Raw genomic sequence first — 12,440 nt, 5'->3', positions numbered from 1 at the left:
AGACAACAACAACGAAAGAAAGAAAGAAAGAAAGAAAGAAAAAAAAAGAAAGAAAGAAAGTAGTACCATTGCATGTGTTCGTTTAGGAGATTATTGAGATTTTTGAGTGTGGCATTCTACAAATGTTGGATTGGGGTTCGATTCACTTCTTATATGGAAAGGCAGGATCAAACCTTTCATTAGGAGTCTGTTGACAGGTTTATAAACCTGACTGGGTAATTCCATTAGGTATATAATACCAAATAATGTTAGTATAATATATCACAGCATAATGGAAAAGCTGGAAATAGGACTTGACTGGACTCCTTTGAGGATGATAAATGCATCACTAGTCTTGTAGTCTACTTGTCACTCGTTTACTTTCCTCGAAATAGCAACTCATGTGATACCAAAAAATCCACCAGAGAAAAAAGAATGGGGAGAACCCAGAGGGCACAAGGGGTAGACCCTCCTAGCTATTTTCAACACCGACATTAGGGCCGAGAGATAATGTAAGACACTGAAAAAGAGTCTGCTTTGAAGCAAAACCCATTCTTTTATACTTAGTCCATGTGTCTCTCCCTTAGTCTGTGACATCAGGTACTTGTTATTGAGAAATAGAATACTATTTGTTGATGTTTGAAAGGAAGTTTGTGTAAACTGAAAAAAAAAATTGTCTCATTTATTTCCATGTGTAAACTTGGTAAAATAATAGTTCACAACTACTGAAAAACCTATAGTATGCCAGGCCCTTGCTAAGCCTCTTACAGGGATTGCCTGTATTAATACTCTCAGCAAGCTTATGTCACAAGTGTTTTATTGCTCCCCATTTTACAGCTGGGAAAAGGAGGCACAGTCATATTAAATAACTTGCTCCAGATCACACAGCTAGCAAGCCATAGAATACAAACAAAACCGGGGATTACAACTGTAACCCAAGGTTTTAGCTTGTTCACCACAGTAGCAAGTGGATACTTTACTCATAAATAAATGGCTCAGTCTATTAGTTTAAAAATTCTATAAAACACTACATATATCGTACAAAGTAAAAATATTTTGCATTGATGTATTTCAACTATATAGTGATAAGGATAAAATATTTTCTGCTTTTAATAAAACAGACACTTCTAGAATTAAAGGCATCATCATAAAGCCTTTGAGTACTGCAGTTTCATAAACCGTAAAATAGATTATAACAGTGTGTCAAAGAATTGTTAACAAAATAGATTATAGATAGGATGCATTTGAACACAAGTAATACAAAACTGAATATAACTGGTGTAAATAACAAGGACATTCATATTTAGATAAATACATGGCAGTCTAGAAAAAGGGTACCCTTAGGAAAATGCCATGCTCTGATTGGCATTAGCCTAGGCTTTGAGGCATGGGGGAATGAAAGTACTATGGAATTGGTCTAGAGATGAGAATTACTTTAAGTCATGTGAGCTTTATTAAAGACAGGTAGATACCTGAGCCCCATCATTGCTTTGTTAAGAAAGAGGGAGGTTGAATAGCTGCTGCCTTATGTCCATTACATGTGATTATATCCATTACAAGTCAAAAGAGGTAACAACCATGCATGGATGTTTTAGAAAGCCTAGGTAAATTTTAATTTAACTCTTTCTTGAACCATTTCTTGTTGATAGTTCAATTAATATATGAAATAATATCATTTTAAAAGCATACTTTTACATTTAAATCTTTTAAATGTCAACCTCCCATACTATGACAGTTACTTAATGTTCAGTTGCCTTTTCCATCCAGAATTGCTTTTTATTTATTTGGTTCATGTGAAAACATTGTACAAGTTATAACCTATATTTATTAAATGGAAAGTACGAAAGTAGAAATTATGAATTTTTTTCTCCAAAGTTATTTATCCTTGTCAAGCTTTATTGAGAATCTAATAAGAATTAAGAATAGGGTAAAATAAAGTTACCTAAAAGACACACGGACCAAATATGATGAAGGTAAACCTTCGGATCTCCTAAAGCTGTACAAAATATTTCAGATTATGGTGCAGGAGAGATGAAATCAATTTAAATATATTATATTTTACTTTTGATTTGGTTGTTTTTCTTGAAAAACTAAGAAAATATTATCTATGAAAATTTCAAAAATTATTTTTGCAAACTGTGAAAAGCACATCGTAAGCAGCTGAAGAAGCTAATTCTGTTTTGCTAAATTTGACCAGATAGATTAGACCTTCCAGTTATTTTGGCCACCTAAAAATGGTAACCTTCCTAAGGTATAGGTGGCCTAGCAGCAGAATTATAAAGAGGAGAGGTCTTAGGTGGGTAGTCTAGTACTTTAGGATTGTATGGATCATCTAGGGTAGGGTCAGGTTTAGGCAACTGCCTTCTTTTGTAAATGAAGTACTGTGAATAAGTTTTTGTGAATACAGTTTTACAACCACTTTCATTTCTTTACATGTCATCTGTGACTGCTTTCACCTTACAGCAGTAGCATTGTATGACAGTCACAGCGTGACCGTAAGGTTAGAAGATAAGGAAGAATCATAAGACACAAATAAAAGAAAAAATATCTATGTTCATGGGTTGGAACAATTAATATTGTCAAAATATCCACACTACCTAAAGCAATCAGTAGATTCAATGCAATGCCTATCAAAATTCCAATGACATATTTCACAGAAACAGAAAAAAAAATCCAAAATTTATATGGAGCCACAAAAGACCCAGAATAGCAAAACAAATCTTGAGCAAAAAGAACAAAGCCAAAGTCACCACACTACTTATTTTGAAAATCAACTACAAAGCTATAGTAATCAAAACAGCATGATACAGACATAGAAACAGACACATAGACAAATAGGACACTATAGAGAGGCCAGAAATAAATCTACACATTTATAGCCAATTGATTTTTGACGAAGATGCCAAGAATACAAAATAGAAAAAGGGTAGTCTCTTTAATAAATGGTTCGGGGGAAAATGGAATATTCACTGTAGAGGAAAGATATTAGACCTTCATCTTATGCCATATACAAAAATAAACTAAAAATGTATTAAAGACCTGAAACATGAAACTATTAGAAGAGAAAAAGTAGTAGAGAAAAAGCTCTGTGACATTGGTCTGAGCAATGATTTTTTGAATATAACCCCAGAAGCACAGGCAACAAAAGCAAAAACAAATAAGTAGGATTATATCAAACTAAAAATGTTCTGCACAGCAAAAAAATAATAATAACAGAATGAAGAGACAACCTACAGAATAAGAAAAGAAATATTTTTTGAAGCACACATCTGGTAAGGGTTTAATATTCAAAATATACCAGGAACTCATATAATTTAACAGCAAAGAAACAATCTGACTTTAAAAATGGGTAAAGGACCTGAACAGACATTTTTCAGAAGAAAATATACAAATGACCAACAGGCATATGAAAAAATGCTCAACGTCACTCATCATCAGAGAAATGCAAATTAAAACCATAATAACATAACACCTTACACCTGTTAGAATGTTTGCTAGAAAAAAGATGAAAGATGAGAAGTGTTGAGTAGGATGTGGAGAAAGGAAATGTATGGATGGAATACTGTTGATGGAAATGTAAATTGATACAATTATTATGGAAAACAGTAAGGAGATTCCTTGAAACCTTAAAAACCTACCATATGATCCAGTAATCCCACCTCTAATAATATATCCAAAGAATATGAAATCAGTATGTTGAGGAGATATCTGAACTCCCATGTTGATGGTAGCATTATTCACAATGTCCAAAATACAGAATCAGTCTAAGTGCTGGATAGAGAAAATGTGGTATATATCCACAATAGAGTACTATTCAACCATAAAAAGGAGGAAATTCTATCATTTATGACAAAATGGATAAACTTGGATGACATTATGTCAAGTGAAACAAACCCAGCACAGAAAGACAAATATCACATGATCTCACTTTTATGTGACATTTTAAAAAGTCAAATTCATAGTAACAGAGTAGAATGGTGGTTAGCAGAGGCTGGAGGATGGCGGGGGGGAATGAGGAGATGTTGGTAAAAGGATACAAAATTTTAGTTAGATGGTGGGAATAAATTTTAGAGATCTATTGTACATCATGATGACTACAGTTAATAATGTATTGTATACTTGAAAATTGCCAAGATAGTAGATTTGAAGTGTTCTCATCAAACACAAAAAATAATGAGCATATGAGGTAATGGGTATGTAAATTACCTTGATTTAGCTATTCCACAATGTATAACCAGTAAATTGTCTTGAATGAATACATTTCTAATTTCTCCTTCTTATAGTTCTTTTCTTCAAAATTTTCATTTTTAACTTCCAGTTTGCCGTATGATGCCACCTAAACCTGAACCTCTTCACACACCCTCCAATGTATACAAATTGGAAAAGACAGAACATGAAACAATCCACATACTATACCTCAGCCAGCCTAGGAGAGGAAGTATGCAATTTACTTCAAATTGCCTATAAGCAGTGAATTGAATATTCAGATCCTGTAGACCTAGTTCCAGATCTCATACCTGAATAGAAAGTCATCAGAAAATGTGATGAGTGTTTGGAAAAGAGGAATTGGGTGTGGGAAGCCTAAGGGATAGAGGTAATGATGAAACACAGATGTAATAAACTCCTCAAATAGAACAAGTCACATCCCCAGAGGGAAAATGCAGAAGAAAGGTTGGTATGTCTGAGCGATGACTGTGGGAGAAGCCAGAGCATGAAAGTTCATGAGGTATGGAACCTGAGGCAGTAGTCTTGCTTCTGGGAGAAAAGAGGGTGACTAGGACATTGAAGGAAGAGAATCTCTTGGAGAGCCTATAGTGAAGGTAAAGAAAAACATAAGATGAAAAAATTGAGGATCCTTAAGAAATGGAACACAGTTGTAAAACTGCAAATAAATACCTAAACTCTTCCCTACCCACCTCACAACTAAAAGAGCATGCAAAAGACATTGCTCCTGACCAAGAATCTAGCCTTTCAAAACATAGTTAGCTTTTAGATACAACTGTTCTGAGCTTGTTGGGGTTGGGGAGATAACAAAAAATGAAAATGGCATCATATAAAATATTATAATAAGAGAACAGATAATGATAATCAAAACGTTTTAGCAGATAAAAATATTTTAAACTATATACACACAAGTGAAGAACACTAAACATACTGCTCAAATTTAAATGAAGTACCAACAAGTAAGAATTTGCAGATGTAAAAAAAATTGAATCAAAAATCTTTCAACTTAGAACACAAATAGACCAAATTTCCATTTTGTTAATGTAATCTTGCTCAGCTTTTAGGAGTTGGGAAACAAGGGTCCTTGAGCCACACCGGCATGCAGTCCCCTGTACAGCCATGTGGTCTAAGGAAGGTTTGAGAAATATACCCACTGACATTTCAGCCCAGTTACTGGCAACCTCTGTCAATGTCTTCAATTCTGACTTCCAAACATTTCTGAGTTCTCTTAGTTGAACACTATGCAGAGTCCATTTCCACATAAAATTTTCACTGGTATTACATTTATCTTAGGTATGTTATACATATCTTCATTTTCTAAATAAGTGATGGGTTTTATTACAGAAAAGGATTTTGATTAAATGTGCTTTCTTTACTTCCATTATTAGTTGCAGAACCGCAAGATCTGTCTCTCCCCTAAAAAGCTTTTTGATTTATTGTATATGGGTCCATTTAAACTGAGATGTCTCTTCTTTCAATTCATAATAAACATGTTTTTAAAGTGTTATTGATGAGTATTAATTATGTTTTCCTACACCATACTAACGTAGGTTATATTATGAGATCTGTGCCTAAAAGTTTTATGCACTATTGTCTTGCGGTACATACATTTCTAAGAACAAAGGTTTTGCCCTTATCTACTTAGTTTTTTTATATTTCTAGTAACTACTTTTTACTCATTAGTTCTCTTCTGAAGAATGTAATTACATTATGCTTATTTCTAAGGAGTAGACAGAAATAACACTAATCTCGTGTTGAGGAAAATCTGAGACATCTTTTAAAACCAAAACTGTAAATGTGTTTTAATTAGAGCCCACTAAATTTTTATTAAATTTCATGAATTTAAAAGGCTGCAGACCTTCAAGTAAGATTTGGTGTGATTCTACAACAACTTCTTCACCTAGAAAAATTTCTTGAAACCTGAAATCCTTCCATCACCACCTAAGTCAATGGAAGAAGACAGAACAGCTTTAGAACCAACCATACATGTTAGATTCAAAATATATTAAGCACAATCCTCAAGTGTGGGGAATATTTTTTTAAAATGTCCTGTTAAAAACAACAAGAAAAATATTTTTCTACTAATAATTGGTCACTAATCAAATTTCCTATATTGAGAAAAATGATTTTTAGGAATAAAACTAACAAATATTGAAACAGCACAATCTGCACAAATTCAGCAAGAATTTTGGCAGGTGGTTCTTTGCTTTGCTACTTGCGGCGGGAACAGGATTAATTGAATGGAAAAATATTTCAAATATTTTCAGTAAACTATATTTCCAATTTCCCCTCTAAACGCTACACAACCATGTGGCTTTCATGGATAATTATGTAACATGTTGCATTTCCTCCACATACTTTTAAAAAATGTTTAGTGCTTCTCCAAATTATAAGTAAATTTAATATGTATATTAATTTGTTGAGCTCTTATTTGATATTCAAATGAACAGCATTTGAGACTTAATATTTTCTAGATGAAAGAGATCTCAAAGATAATCTAATCCAGCCCCAGCACTTAATGGAGGACAAACCCAAAATGGTGATGTGATTTTCCAATGTCTCAACATTAGTGTGTGACAGAATTGGGACTGCTGATCACTGTTTATCCATTCCCTCTTTGGTGCGGTTTGTAACACATCCTGTGGACTCAGGCATGGATGCTGCCATTTTGAAGATCACTATATGCTTAAGAAAAGAAAACCTAGAGAGTCCACTCTGAAGATACATTTGTGTAAATAGTGCCAAGCCCTACACAATTTTGTGTTAATTTCTCCAGTGGAGTATTGCCAGGGACCTATTCCTCTTTCCCCTCATTCCTGAAAAATATTAGAAGTAGGTTGTTATCATAAAGTAATTTCAGAGGCACAATCCTCAAACAAATGCATCTTAAATACCAAATATGTAAACTTTACACGAATCCTGTGGCTATCATGAGAATGTGCCTTGCAGACCATCAACTACTAGAAGAGTCATTGTTCAAAGGCTAGCTGCTGCACTCTATAATCATTATATTTTGCAAAAACTGTGATTTGCAACTGATGGCTGAATGAAGCAGGGATACTCAGGGAGACCCATTCGTGGGAGAAAAAGCACTCCTTTGATGACTGAGTTTGGCTTGAGGACTTTAGATGATCTTAGACTACATGACAGTGTCAGGGGCTGCATGCTAGCATAGAATGCTTCCACTCATTATCCTCTCCCTGTTTCCTTCAGTCTGGGTCAGACTTGCTTCACAGTGTGAGAGCTCTCTCAGTACATTTTTTGCTTCCTTGCCATCTTCTCTCTTACAGGAATTTCCTCTAATAAAATCTTTCATATTTAATTCTCCAGGCCAGAGAGCTAAAGAATCAATTCCTGGCTTGCAACCATTTAACCCCATTGCTATTGTTTAGCATCTTTTTTCTTCCTCTTCTTTCTACATTTTGCCTCTTTTGACCAGATAGCAACTTCCACTCCACTGGGCATACCAGTGGTTTTTATGTCCACACCTAACATATCTCTGAGGTATATCACTAGATTTCAATTTTGCTACACAAATCTCTGTTCCTACTGGAGCCTTGGTAGACTTTCCACCTGCCATTAAAATAGAATTAGAAGACTGTTCGTGGAAGATGAAAGAAGTATTTGGGGGGCTATTCCAAACTAGCAGCTACCTTCAGCCATAATTTGGAAAAAGCAACCACATTTGTTAAGTAAGAGCCCATCTTCATAGGTAAGATCTATCTTCATAGACGTTTTGGATTTAAAATTATAAAAATCTTAAAATCCATATAATATTAACAGAGTACAGCATAAGGAACCCCAAAGCACTAAAAATATATGAATATAAAGATCTATTATTGTCTAAATTACAGGAACATGAATGAGTCCCTGAAAGTAGGAAAGAAATGTGTTATTATTAGTATCAGCTTGGTGACTCTGTAGAGATGGGAACCTGACTAGTCAACAGGGAAGTAAAACCACTGAAGCCCAAAAGAAAAGAGAAGTGAGAGGTAAGTGGCCAAGCAGTTAATACTGAGTGTCAACTTGATTGGATTGAAGGATGCAACGTATTGATCCTGGGTGTGTCTGTGAGGGTGTTACCAAAGGAGAGTAACATTTGAGTCAGAGGGCTGGGGAAGGCAGACCCACCCTTAATCTGGGTTAGCACCATGTAATCAGCTACCAGTAGATATGAAGCAGACAGGAAAACATGGAAAGGTTGGACTGGCTTAGCCTCCCAGCCTACATCCTTCTACTGTGCTGGATGCTTCCTGCCCTCAAATATCGGACTCCAAGTTCTTTAGTTTGGGGACTTGGACTGGTTCTATTTGCTCCTCGGCTTGAAGATGGCCTATTGTGTGATTTTGTGATCTTGAGTCAATATTTAATAAACTCATATATCTACATCTATATATATCTACATATATATACATATATATCTACATATACACACACATACATATATATATATAGTATCCTATTAGTTCCATCCTTCTAGAGAATCCTGACTAATACATATAACAAACACAGTGGGAAAATAATGGTGTTCACATGGAATAGTAAGTTATTACTTAGAAAAAGAAAAAATAAAATGTTTGCCTATGAGATTGAGGAAGGTGTATACTGTTAATAGGCTGCTATCAAAACATGAGGAAAAATTGCTTTTTTTTTTTAGCCACCAACTATTCGTATTTTTATTCTATTTTGTTTTATTTTGTTTTTATTTTTCCATAAGTTATTGGGATACAGGTGGTATTTGGTTACAGGAGTAAGTTCTTTAGTGGTGATTTGTGAAATTTTGGTGCACCCATCACTTGAGCAGTATACGCTGCACCATATTTATAGTCTTTTATCCACAACCATCTGTGTCCTTCTGCTTACCAAAGCTAGGGGATTTGTCTTTGTGTTATTCCTTTTAACTCCTTAGTTTGTCCATTTTCTGTTACTATAACAGAGTCCAGCATTATGCTCTTGGACTTCCCAGCCTCCAGAACCAAATAAATGCCTATCTTTATAAAGGTAATTTAGAAATTACTTATTAAGTTGTATAATTTATAAATTACTTGTAAAAGTTATTTATAAAGAACAGAGGCTTATTTGGCTCATGGTTTTGGAGCTGGGAAGTCCAAGAGCATAGTGTTGGTATCTGGTGAGGACCATCCATGGAGGAGGACCAGAGGTGGAAGCAAGCTCATGAGACAGAGAGAGAAATGGGGTGAAACCTATCCTATCATCAGGAGCCCACTCCCACAATAACAACGTTAATTCATTCATGAGGCAAGAGACCTCATGACTTAGTCACCTTTTAAAGGTCCACCTGTTAGTACTGTTACAATAACAATTAAATGTCAATATGAGTTTAGGAATGGACATTCAAACCATAGCAAGTCCCCAGCAGTGTTTGACACTATGTCCTCCTCATCACTCTCGATCCTTCATTCAGTGTTCTCATCATAAACTATCTTCTTTTGCTTTTTCTTCCTTTCCTTCTGATTTTAGCTTTTCTGTTTCCTTTGCCACTCCCTCACTGTTGATATTTCCAAATTCCCTTATCTTTGCTCTGGGCATTTTTCTCTATACTTTCACTTTTTCTGCATGTTGTCCTGAGCAGATCTACCCCAAATCTACATATCCACATGATGTAACTAAATCAATTTAAAAAAACTATATCAGAATCTTTGAGTAAGACTTGGACATCATATATTTTAAAAGCTACCTAAGTGATTTTAATGTACAGACAGGATTGAGTAACCCTGACAAAGGTCTATATATTGAGATTATAAATAAATCTTATTATTAAGAAAAAAAGTCAGTACACAATTTATAGTGTAATAATCTATTACAACCAGCAGTAGAGCATAAGGATAAAGAGCTTCTGGGGGAGGGATGGCTCCTGTTTCTAATGGTCCTTCCAAGTTACAAGACACAGCATTTGTTATTTTAGTTCAGTAAATGGATTATCTTGCCAGCCAATGAAAAGTTTCTCTCTTGTATACCATGTTCCCAATGATAGGGAAAATTGTCTCTTTACTTGATTTCCACAGGCATAGACTCTTAGAATGCATGTATACGTATGCTTTCCTGAAAATTAAGAGTGATAGACATGGTTTACAGTGCCAATAAAGACAATTATAAAGACAATGTTAGATATAAATGTCATAAAATATCCTTCAGCCCATCTTTGCATCTTCCTTCCTTTAGCTTCATCAAAATACGATCCTTCCACTCTATTTGACTGGGCAATTCAGCACTGAAACCTCTTCTTAGTTACAAGCCTACCTTTGCAAATGGTAGCCTATTTGCAAATAACTCTACCATACCCTGTACCCAGGTTTCCATCCTTTAATAGAACAACAAACCTGGAAGATGCTTAGTGATTCTTCCACCAGTGTCTATAGAAAACAGGCTTACCTCATTCACTAATGCAAAACATGTGATGTGCTTGAGATTATAAAAGGATACATGGCTGAGCACAGTGGCTTACCTGTAATCCCAGCACTTTGGCAGGCCTAGGCCAGGGGATCAGTTGAGGCCAGGAGTTCCAGACCAGCATGGACAACATGTTGAAACCCCATCTCTACTAAAAATAGAAAAATTAGCTGGGCATGGTGGCGGGCGCCTGTAATCCCAGCTACCAGGCAGGCTGAGGCAGGATAATCTCTTGAACCCGGGAGGCAGAGGTTGCAGTGAGCCAAGATTGCACCACTGCACTCCAGCTTGGGCAACAGACTAAGACTCCATCTCAAAATAGTAATAATAATAATAAAATAAAATAAAGGAGTCAAAATGAAATTTAGCTTAAAATATCAACTTTTCTCTGGGTTCCACATATGTTGTTATATGTGAGTGTAGAATATGTTAACAATGTTTACCTCTAGGTTGGGGAGTATGGATTTTTATGATTTATTACATTTTTATATGTATTTATGGATATTGTATTAAAAATACATATTAATTTTAGAGCCAGAAAAAAAAACGTAAGTGTGAAAAACCCTGATATCCTGTTTTTTTTACCTGTTGCCCTTCAGTTATCTATTTTCCAATTATGGCATTATATTTCCAGTAAGCTTATCAGAATTCATAAATAACTCCTGACTTCTCAAATCAGCTCTCCTTTCACTTTCAACTTATTTCTTACTTTCATCTTCTTTTATCCATGCATCCATCCTTCCACCCATTCAATAGAGACTTATTGAACTTCATTACAATAGCACTGGACTTGGTGCTGTGTAATCAGTCTATGAAATCTTAATATTTTTCTTCTTTTTAAGTGTCTACCTACAATAAGAAACAAAAGAAGGATCATGACATAGTAAAAAGTACATAAGCTTTGGACTAAGAAATATGACTAAAATAATTTTACTACTACTTAATATGTTATTGCATTTAACTACAAAAAAACACTATGAGGCAGCTTTTGTTTTTTGTTTGTAAGAGATTTGAAAATGTTTAAAGCTTTCTGAAAGCTGGAGGGAATATATTCTCAATGAAAGAGTTTCCAGAAGGTTGCTAATAAAAAAGTTAGGTGTTACAAACAAAAAGCATTTTTGTGTTTTATAAAAAGTAAAATTCTAAAGAAAACTAATAGAAGTTTATTTGTAGTTCTATTAGCATATCATTGATATATACTTAGCCATTCTATATTTTGTATTTGATGTTTAACATTTTGTATACATATTTTCCTGTATCAATGTACTCCAAAGTAATTTTATTAAACATTTGTACATTTAATCATGATAATTCCCCATAATTTCCATCTCGATTGAGCTTGTGTGCTCTGTAACCAGTCTGTGTTCAAATCCCAGCTTCTATGCTTTCTAGCCATGGAACCTGGGAGAGGTTACTTATCTGCAAGATGAAAATAATAATTTTTAACTCACAAAGTGGTTGATTATAAGGATTAAATGAGGTAAAATACATTTAATGCTTGGAAAACCTAGTCCATAGTAAAAGTTAAAAGAGTTTTGTTATTTAAAGATAATAATAGCATATATTATTATAATTGATAATAATAACATATATTATAATTAATAATAATATATAATATGATATATATTATTGTATTAGTCTTTTTGTTGCATTCAATGTTCTCATATCAGCTGATGGCACAGTTTTATGCCAATTGTTTTTTCAATGATGGCTCTCCTGTTTCTATGCTTCTTCTGACTTCGTTGTTGAGAAACCCTGCCAAAGGTTTCTGCCAAACTTCTGCCAAAGTACAGAAAACTCCCAACTCCAGTTGCTTCCTTAAATGG

The sequence above is a fragment of the Nomascus leucogenys genome, chromosome 22a (assembly GCF_006542625.1).
Source record: "Nomascus leucogenys isolate Asia chromosome 22a, Asia_NLE_v1, whole genome shotgun sequence".
NCBI classification, from domain to species: domain Eukaryota; kingdom Metazoa; phylum Chordata; class Mammalia; order Primates; family Hylobatidae; genus Nomascus; species Nomascus leucogenys.
The sequence above is the reverse complement of the archived record's forward strand: the minus strand, read 5'-3'. Positions refer to the sequence as shown.